The sequence below is a fragment of the Falco biarmicus genome, chromosome 2 (genome assembly GCF_023638135.1).
Source record: "Falco biarmicus isolate bFalBia1 chromosome 2, bFalBia1.pri, whole genome shotgun sequence".
NCBI classification, from domain to species: Eukaryota; Metazoa; Chordata; class Aves; order Falconiformes; family Falconidae; genus Falco; species Falco biarmicus.
Genome location: NC_079289.1, coordinates 23,951,164 through 23,958,821, shown reverse-complemented (window position 1 = coordinate 23,958,821; position 7,658 = coordinate 23,951,164). Strand labels below are relative to the sequence as shown.

The 7,658-nt window shown below is 49.7% G+C and overlaps 1 protein-coding gene across 2 annotated transcripts in view; it reads left to right on the top strand.

The window, feature by feature from the left end:
* Nucleotides 1-2,227: 2,227 nt before the first annotated feature.
* SLC7A1 (solute carrier family 7 member 1) overlaps nucleotides 2,228-7,658 on the top strand; it is a 46,872-nt gene continuing 41,441 nt past the window's right edge. The window contains exon 1 of one of the 2 annotated variants that reach the window (XM_056328037.1): nucleotides 2,228-2,333. The gene's annotated coding sequence lies outside the window, so the exon portion shown is untranslated. Of the gene's footprint in view, nucleotides 2,334-2,529; nucleotides 2,832-7,658 lie in introns of those variants that run through there. The other variant, XM_056328036.1, reaches the window with a different exon arrangement.

Here is a 7,658-nt window from a genome sequence, read left to right as displayed (position 1 = left end):
ATTCAGCAGATCTGCTTTAGGCTTCTTCTTGTCTATTGGCTACAAAGTCTGCTTGGGTTAACTAGCTTGGATGTGGACTATTCTACTTGCTCAGCTCTTGATGTTGCCACATCTTCTCCAAGAAACCTGAACTGCAGAATGAATAATCTTTCCCTTCCTTCCCATCTATTCCTTTCATATTGCACAGATTTCTTGTAACCCCAAAAACACACCATGAAAATGGCCACCTGGCACCTCCCACCACCAAGCTCTGAGCACACAGCTTCAGACCCTCCTCAGTTTTGTTTAGGTATTACCTTTGGAGCCCCATCAGCTGACAGGACTTCCTCTGTAAGTAGCCACGATGCCTACATACAGCTTGACTGTGAGACACCACCAGTCCATGCCACGTCTGCAACTTGTCCTTTGGCTGAACATTTGCAGCCATGAGGTCCAGGACAGAAGAGAACATTGAATATAGGCCACACTTGGGTTCCACAGATTAAAATTGAACTAGGACAGGCTGACCAGCTGCTTAATTAAAAAGCAACAAATGATTAAACGAATTATTTTTAAATATTGAATTTCTTGATTATAGCAAAAAGAAGAGAAAGCCCAGAACAATTGTTTGGTTGGCTTTTTTGCCTGTTAGTTTGTACCTGGTGGGTTTGGGTGCCTCATCTTGGCCTAAAAGAGGTGGATTTTTTTCCTCGACAATTTTAGAAGCCATTATGCAGCCACATATGTTAATAAGCACAGGATATGAACCAGGGTCTATGGCTGTGACGGGCAGAAGCAAACTGCAATACAACAGGTACAGCTGTTCGTCTCATGTGGGACAGCTGTTGAAGAAACATGGCAGCAAAACATTGTTCGAAGGCTTTCTGTGAATGCTTACCCCAAAATGTACTCCAGCCTTCCCGGTGGGTAACTGTTAATCAGCATGGTGTGGTTGTAATTGACATTATTTATTATTTATGCCTTTGCCTGCTTATTGACTGAAAGACTGTTCTACTGTTCTGCCTTGTTCTGGAAAAAAACCAAAAACAACTCCTTCAGCTTTTCATTAATGACTGTGTTTCCTGCCAGCCTTTTTTTCAGGATTCCCTCAAGTAGGTATATTTCTTTATGGTTAAATGTCAAAATAAGCACAGTACTCCAGTTGAGGTTTCAGCACTATTGATTACAGCTTTGTGATTACTTTCTACATCCTACATATGTTTCCATTAAGATGCTCTACAAGAAAGATAGTTGTTTTGGGTTTTGGGTGTTGGGTTTTTTTATTTGCATTAGTACCGTTAGTACCATGATATAGTCTCATGTGACTTTTGGGATCCACTGTAATCTCCAGACCTTTTTCTAATAGGCTGCTCAACCAGCTGTTCTCCACTGCTTATTTGGTTTTCTTTCCTGAACTCTCTGTTCCTTTCTAGAATTCCACTTCATTTTGGACAGTTTCTTCAACATCCACGTTCATATGCTGTCCCAGCACACCTGAAACTCCTGCCACCGGGGTCTCACCACGGACCTTATGAGTGGTAACGGACATGGGATGAACCAAGCCTGGCACTGTGCCAGGCTGTTCCTCTTCCAGCACCCGCACCTCTTTTCAGCCGTTTGCCACGGGGTTTGCAGGCTGCCATGGCAATTCCATCAGCAGCGTGATTCCACGGCCGGGGGCATGGCGCTTCACGGGAGGCAATGTCAAAAGCCCAATCCAAGTCCACCAGCGCCCACCTTTATCCCCTGCGTCCATTTCACCCCGGCATCGCCCGGCCAGCCGTGTCCTGCAGAAGCTCATCAGCTGTCACAGCACGGCAAGCGGGCACTTCAGTCCGACCCAGCCCCTCAGCTCTCATGCCCGTGCAGCCTGAGGGGAAAACACAGGCAGGTTTTCAGTCCAAGGTAAACTATTGATACGAACTGTTTGCCCGTGACCCGTCTCTGAGGGACAAGACTCTTCTTGCTCCGCTGAAGTCACCTCCTCCCCAACCCCCGGCCACTCATGGCCGTGCGCAGCCGGGCGGTTCTCCAGTTGCGTGCTTAAGGCTAGCCGTTCCCGAGTTCTGCTCCCCGGCTCCTACGGGGGATGCGCTAGCCCCGCGGCGGATGCGCTAGCCCCCCGGGGCTGCCGGCCTCCGCTCGGGCCGCCCAGCCCAGCCCAGCCCAGCCCAGCCCCGCGTGGCCGGAAGGGCGCCGGCGCGGGGCCCCGCCCGCCTCCCCGCTCTTCATTCATTGGCGCGGGGGGGCGGGGCCGGGGGCCCGCGCCGGAGGTGTAAAGCGGCGGCGGGTGCGCGGGGCTACCGTGGCCCTCCCGCCTGAGCCCGCCGGCGCCGGGCTGCCCCGCGGCGCGGGTGAGTGCGCGCAGGCGAGTGCGGGCGCGGGGCCGCCCGGCGGCGGGCCGGGGTCGGGTGGGTGGTGGCGGTGGCTGCTGCCGCCCCGCGCGGGGCGCCCGATTTGCATGGGGCGGCGCGGAGGCCCGGCCGGGCTCCCCTCCCGCCAAAACGGCCGCCTCCATTTTTCTGATGCAGGCGGCGCGGCCGCGGTCCCCGGCAGGTTCCTCCCTGAGCGCCGCGGGAGCCGTGTGCCGCCCCCTCCCCCGGCCTCGTGCTGGTGGGGCCGTACCCCTGCCCCCCTGCCGAGGGTGGGAACCCCGACACGCGGGGACAGCCCGCCCGCCCGGCGGGAAGGGCCTTTGCTTGGTGCGAGTACGGGACCTGCCATCATGAGCGGCCGGGCGCTGCCTTAGCGTGTGCCCCTGCGCCGGCGGGGGTGGGCACTGCCCCGCCAGCCACGCTCTGCCGCTTCTGGAGTGAGCAGCGAGCCAGGACGGAGTTGGGAAACTCGTAACTGTATGCGTGTTTCTAGCTAACCCGTTCTCTCTGTTATCTTTGCTTTGCAATGCGAGCGGCGCCATAGAGAGCATGCTTTGCTGGGAGGTGAAGGCCCAGGTGTCAAGGAGAGACGCTGGGCTTTTTCCCCGACGGTCTTTTTGTGTCCAAGATAGCTCCTGAGCTGTTGCATTGTGCTTTGCTTTCTCTTTCAAACCGCAAAAGATGCAGAGAATTTACTGAAACAGCAGGTATAGCTCAGCGCTTCAGTGAGCCCTGTACCCAGCAAGCTGCTGGTGCCTGCTGTTGTGAACCTGTGACGGGGACTTGTTTCCATGTTGTCTGTCAGTATCGGGGAGGCAGCTGGCCTGACTAACAGATGGATTTCTTCTTTTCTGCATATGTATGTGCGAATGTTTGTGGCAGACAGGGCAGAGGGGAGGGGCACCCAGTAAAAACCTCAAGAGAGGTTTTATAAATAGCTAAGGCCAAACGGAAAGACTGGGACTGTGTAAAGAAATGCTGGTGAGTTGTGTTGTCAGCTGCCAGAAGCCTTAGTTTTGGAGCAGGGCATATGTAGTCTTTGTAGGTGCTGTACAGACTTCGGGTAAAAAGGCAGTTGCAGCTCTAAAGAGTTAACAGGCTGCAGATCCGGCCGAGGTGGTCATGGTGCTGCAGCTTTATGAATTAACTGACTCTCAGCTGAGTGGCTTCGCCACCTGTTTGTGGCACATGTGACCATTTACAGCCCTTAGCTTTGCATGTGAGCAACAACCTTGTGATGTCCAACATCAGGCAGACCAGTGGACAGACACCCTGCCTCCCTCAGCCCACCTCTGTGGGCTGCGCTAAGCCGTGGGCGCAAGTGGGGAAGATGTGATCATGCATATAGGTGTCGCCTGGGACCCTCTGCAGTGGGACAGCTCTGCTGCCTCTTAAAGCTACTCACTCGGTGATGCTTGGCTGGCTCTGCAGCCTCCAAATCGGAGGCAAAGTCAATGAACACTTGGAGAGAACAGGCATCAACTTAGGTCAGGTACTCTGTAGACTGCTATTTCCTTCAGCAACTTAAGCCAGCTTAAGGGGAGGGACTGTGTAATTGCACCAGCTGCATAGCTGCAAGTGCCAGCCCTGGCACAAAGGAGCAAGCTCATTGATTACTACAGTTCCCAAAAGTTATTTTCAGGTATTTCGAGTATGTTGCGTTTTGACCTTGACAGACTTCCACCGCGTGCATGCTTTAGGTAGTCAGATTAGCTTTGAAATAAACCCATTTCCTGAGCATGAGAACTATTGGGTGTTTAGTCCCCAATTTATGCCAGTTTGCTGGGATGTGTAAAGTTTAGAGCCTTGCTGCTTGTAGGCCTTGTGCTTATCAGTGAGATGTGTTCAGAAGGCACTCCTTGTTTTGGGTGGCCAGTAGTGGAAACTGAGGCCAGCTAGGCTTCTAATTCAAGCAGTTCAGTTGTGACTGGGTGAGACGTGATTGCACAATACACAGTATGCTCTTGACTTCACGTGGAGAGAGAGAGAGAGGTTTTGCTATACAGGAGCCGTTAGCTTAAAGAGCTACGAGTTCCCTCTTCTGTTTAATCTAACCAGTTATCAGAGTAACCAGCTCAGACTTGTGTTTTTGTTGAAACCTTTGTAATTCCCTCTTCCTTTCCACCCCCCCACCCCCTCTTTTTTTCTGTGTAGTCTACTGGCAGGTTTCAGGTAGGGCTCATCAGTGTATGGTGTTGTGACTGAGGTCTGTGTCTCTGCTTGAGGTTGTGTGACAGCACAAGTGAGGGTTGATGTGCGCCAGTCTAGCTGGCGTTGAGCACACTTGATGATCTGGTCTGTGGAAGAGAGAGGGCACAAAGGTGTGGTGGTGTTTAGCCTCAGATGGGAAGGAAGACACTGAGAAATGTGGTTCAGGTGAAGGAGGGCAGGGCTCTCATTGCAATTCGTGCCTCTACTACTTGTTGTTCAACATTGATCTATCAAGTTCCTCAACCTGATCCACCATAACAGGTTAAGGAGACTTCAGTGGCCTTTCAGGAATGTCACTTCCAGTGATAGCCCAGCTTTCAGAGACTAGAAAACAAAGTGATTACTTCAATTCTTTTCTCTTGGCCTGTATCTGATGCTAAAAGCATCATTGTGGAGCAGGGCAGGATGAACAGAGGGTGATCTTTGGCTACAGATGTGCCTGGTGGGTGCTGGCTTGATCCCGGTGAGGTTTGTTGACTGAGACCCTGCGGTGCCAAAAGGGAAATGGGGATGTGGCAGAGCCCCTTTGCCTCTCCTGGAGGATGAGCTAAGAAGTCCTGCTGACTTAACCAAGTATGCAGAGAAACTAGTGGCATTGACCAGCAGAATCAGGAGGCTGGGCAGTGTAGAGAACTAGTTCAATGGTTCTGGGCAGGGTTGGTTGTGGTCATCTCCAGTCAATACTGACCCAGAGTTAGTAACCCAGGGTGGATCTTCTCTGCTGTCTATGTCAATGTGTTTGATTGTCTCCTAGGTTTTTTCTGTTACCTGTTAGGTCCTCATCCTTTGTTACCCTAGGGCCAAAATCCTTGCAAATGTGTCACATGCTGAAGGTAGCGTTCATCGGGCCAAATGTAGCCCTCTACATGCAGGCTCAGTCCCAGCTCCTGTTATAGTCAGCCAGGGGAGGGTTGGACATTGCTGGGATGTGATTCATCTCAACCCAATATGCTAAAGCAGATGAGTTGTGACCCGAAAGCTGTTTTCCACTGACTATAAAAGGATGCATTGGGAGATTAGCTCAGATGTAAAAGTCTGCACTATAAATGTCTAAGTGTTTAACTCTATGAACTTGTGAGGTTCTGTGATTCCACAGTGACTTTGAGAAGAGTTGTGACTATTTGCACTACGGGTGGGTTTTTTGCTGTTTTTTGAGAACTCCATCCTTAATGCCTTTTTAGCAATGTCACTGGCTACTGAAACCTACAAAAAAAAAAAAAAAAAAGGGTGGGTGTAGAGGAAAAGGCATAGCTGAATCTATTGGTCAAACAAAACAAGGGGGCTATCACCTTCCCTATGGTAGGCCCACCAGCTGCAGCTTTCGTGACGAATGCCTGTGGTTCCTGGGTGGTTTGGGGGTGTCAGGGATCAGGAGCTGGGGCTTCCACTTTCCTGCTATGGTTTGTAGAAACCTAGGGACCCCACTTGACCTGGCAGCACTGGCTGGAGCTGCTTTCCATTGATAGTGGGTCAGCAGCTAATGCCCTTGCCAGGGTCCCTGACTCTGCAGGAGACCACCAAGGTGGTGGGTCATAAATCCCGTGAATGGTATCTGGTACAGAAGTACCTTGTTTCAGAGTTTCCAAAATAAAATACTGTGAAATCTTTAGTTCCAGGTACATTTGTTAGTTTCTGGGGTGCTTACCCCCCCTCAAAGTGAAAAACAGTTCAGAAAACATTATTTCACAGAGGTGCAGTTTTTATGTGCTCATGAGTTGCAGTAACTGCTATAGGAAAAAATCCTGCTATCAGCTTCTTTGCTGAGCAGGATCCCTCATTACATTTTCCTGTTAATCTTACCTGTTCCTTAGTGCCTCCCATGCTGTGTCTTGACCTCTTTTCTGAGGAATCCACGTGATTGCTGTATTTACTAAAATACTAATTTTATTGCTCTCTACTTAACGGTAGTATTTAGCTTCATATTTTCTTACACCTCTTTCTCCTGCCTTTTTCTGAGATGAGTAATAACTCGGGTTCCCTTTCACCAGACCTCCAGAGAAATAGCTCAGCTGTCTTTTCTGAGCTATACAGATTTTGCAGTTCACTTTTGCCTCATTATTTTCCACATCCTTGTTTTCTGTTTTTCCTTGTAGACCTTCCTGGCTCATTTGATTTTTAAATTACAGGAATGAAGATTTTACTTGGTATACTGTTTTTGAGGAGTTGCAGTTAATTACTATCCCTACTTACTGAGTGAGCTATGCTTTTCTCAAATGTTAGTGGCTATTTGACAGTCATGCACTTCTGAAAGTTTATTATGAGTCACTCTGGAGTTAAATATAAAATTGAACAATGAACTTTTTATTTAACTAGCGTTTGTCCCTGGTACTGATTTAGGCAGACTGTTAAAATCCCCCGTACCAGGTCATTTATTTATTCCTGGAACCTGTTCTATTAAATGGGAGGGTGTTCTCAAAACAAATAGTAGTGTGTGCTGTGACCCATATTATTCCTGGCCGTGTGTGAGCCTGACTGTCTTATGTTGCCAGGTATTTTAATAAAGGTGAGAAGAGCTGAGTTGTAGGGTAGATGCACATCATCTCCAGCTGCAGTTGTGCGTGCTGAGAAGTCTGCTGCTGGTGGCTGCTTGCTGGCATCCCAGTTGCAAAGGTAATTGCTGCTTCAGTTTTCTGGCTGATGAGAGCTCTTTGTCTTGAGAGAGCTTTCCTCTGACTTGTCTCAACCCATATGAGGCTGGGACAGGCTGCTTCAGTGGTAGGTTTTTGCTGACTCAAGTTAGCAGCTCAGTTATGTCTTTAAAGTTTCATCTAGCAAAGTAAATAGTATGCTGTGTCTCTAGAAAATATTTAACTTGAGTTAGCAGTGTTTTGAGTCATTTGGGATGCTGCACAGATTGCTCAGTGCACGGAGCAGAGAGGATGATGATGTCTGGGAGGCAGAAGGCAGTGGTGGTACCAAGCATCTGGGGACATTGACCTCAGCAGCTGGTGCACTTGGAGCCATAAGAAAACCAGCAGCTATGCTGATACAGTGCCTCTCTGTATGTCTGCAGTGGACCACGTTAATTCAGTGGTTTGATTAACCCAAAAGTGAGTTTGCTTTGACTGTGGGGTATTTGTGGGGTATGGTTAA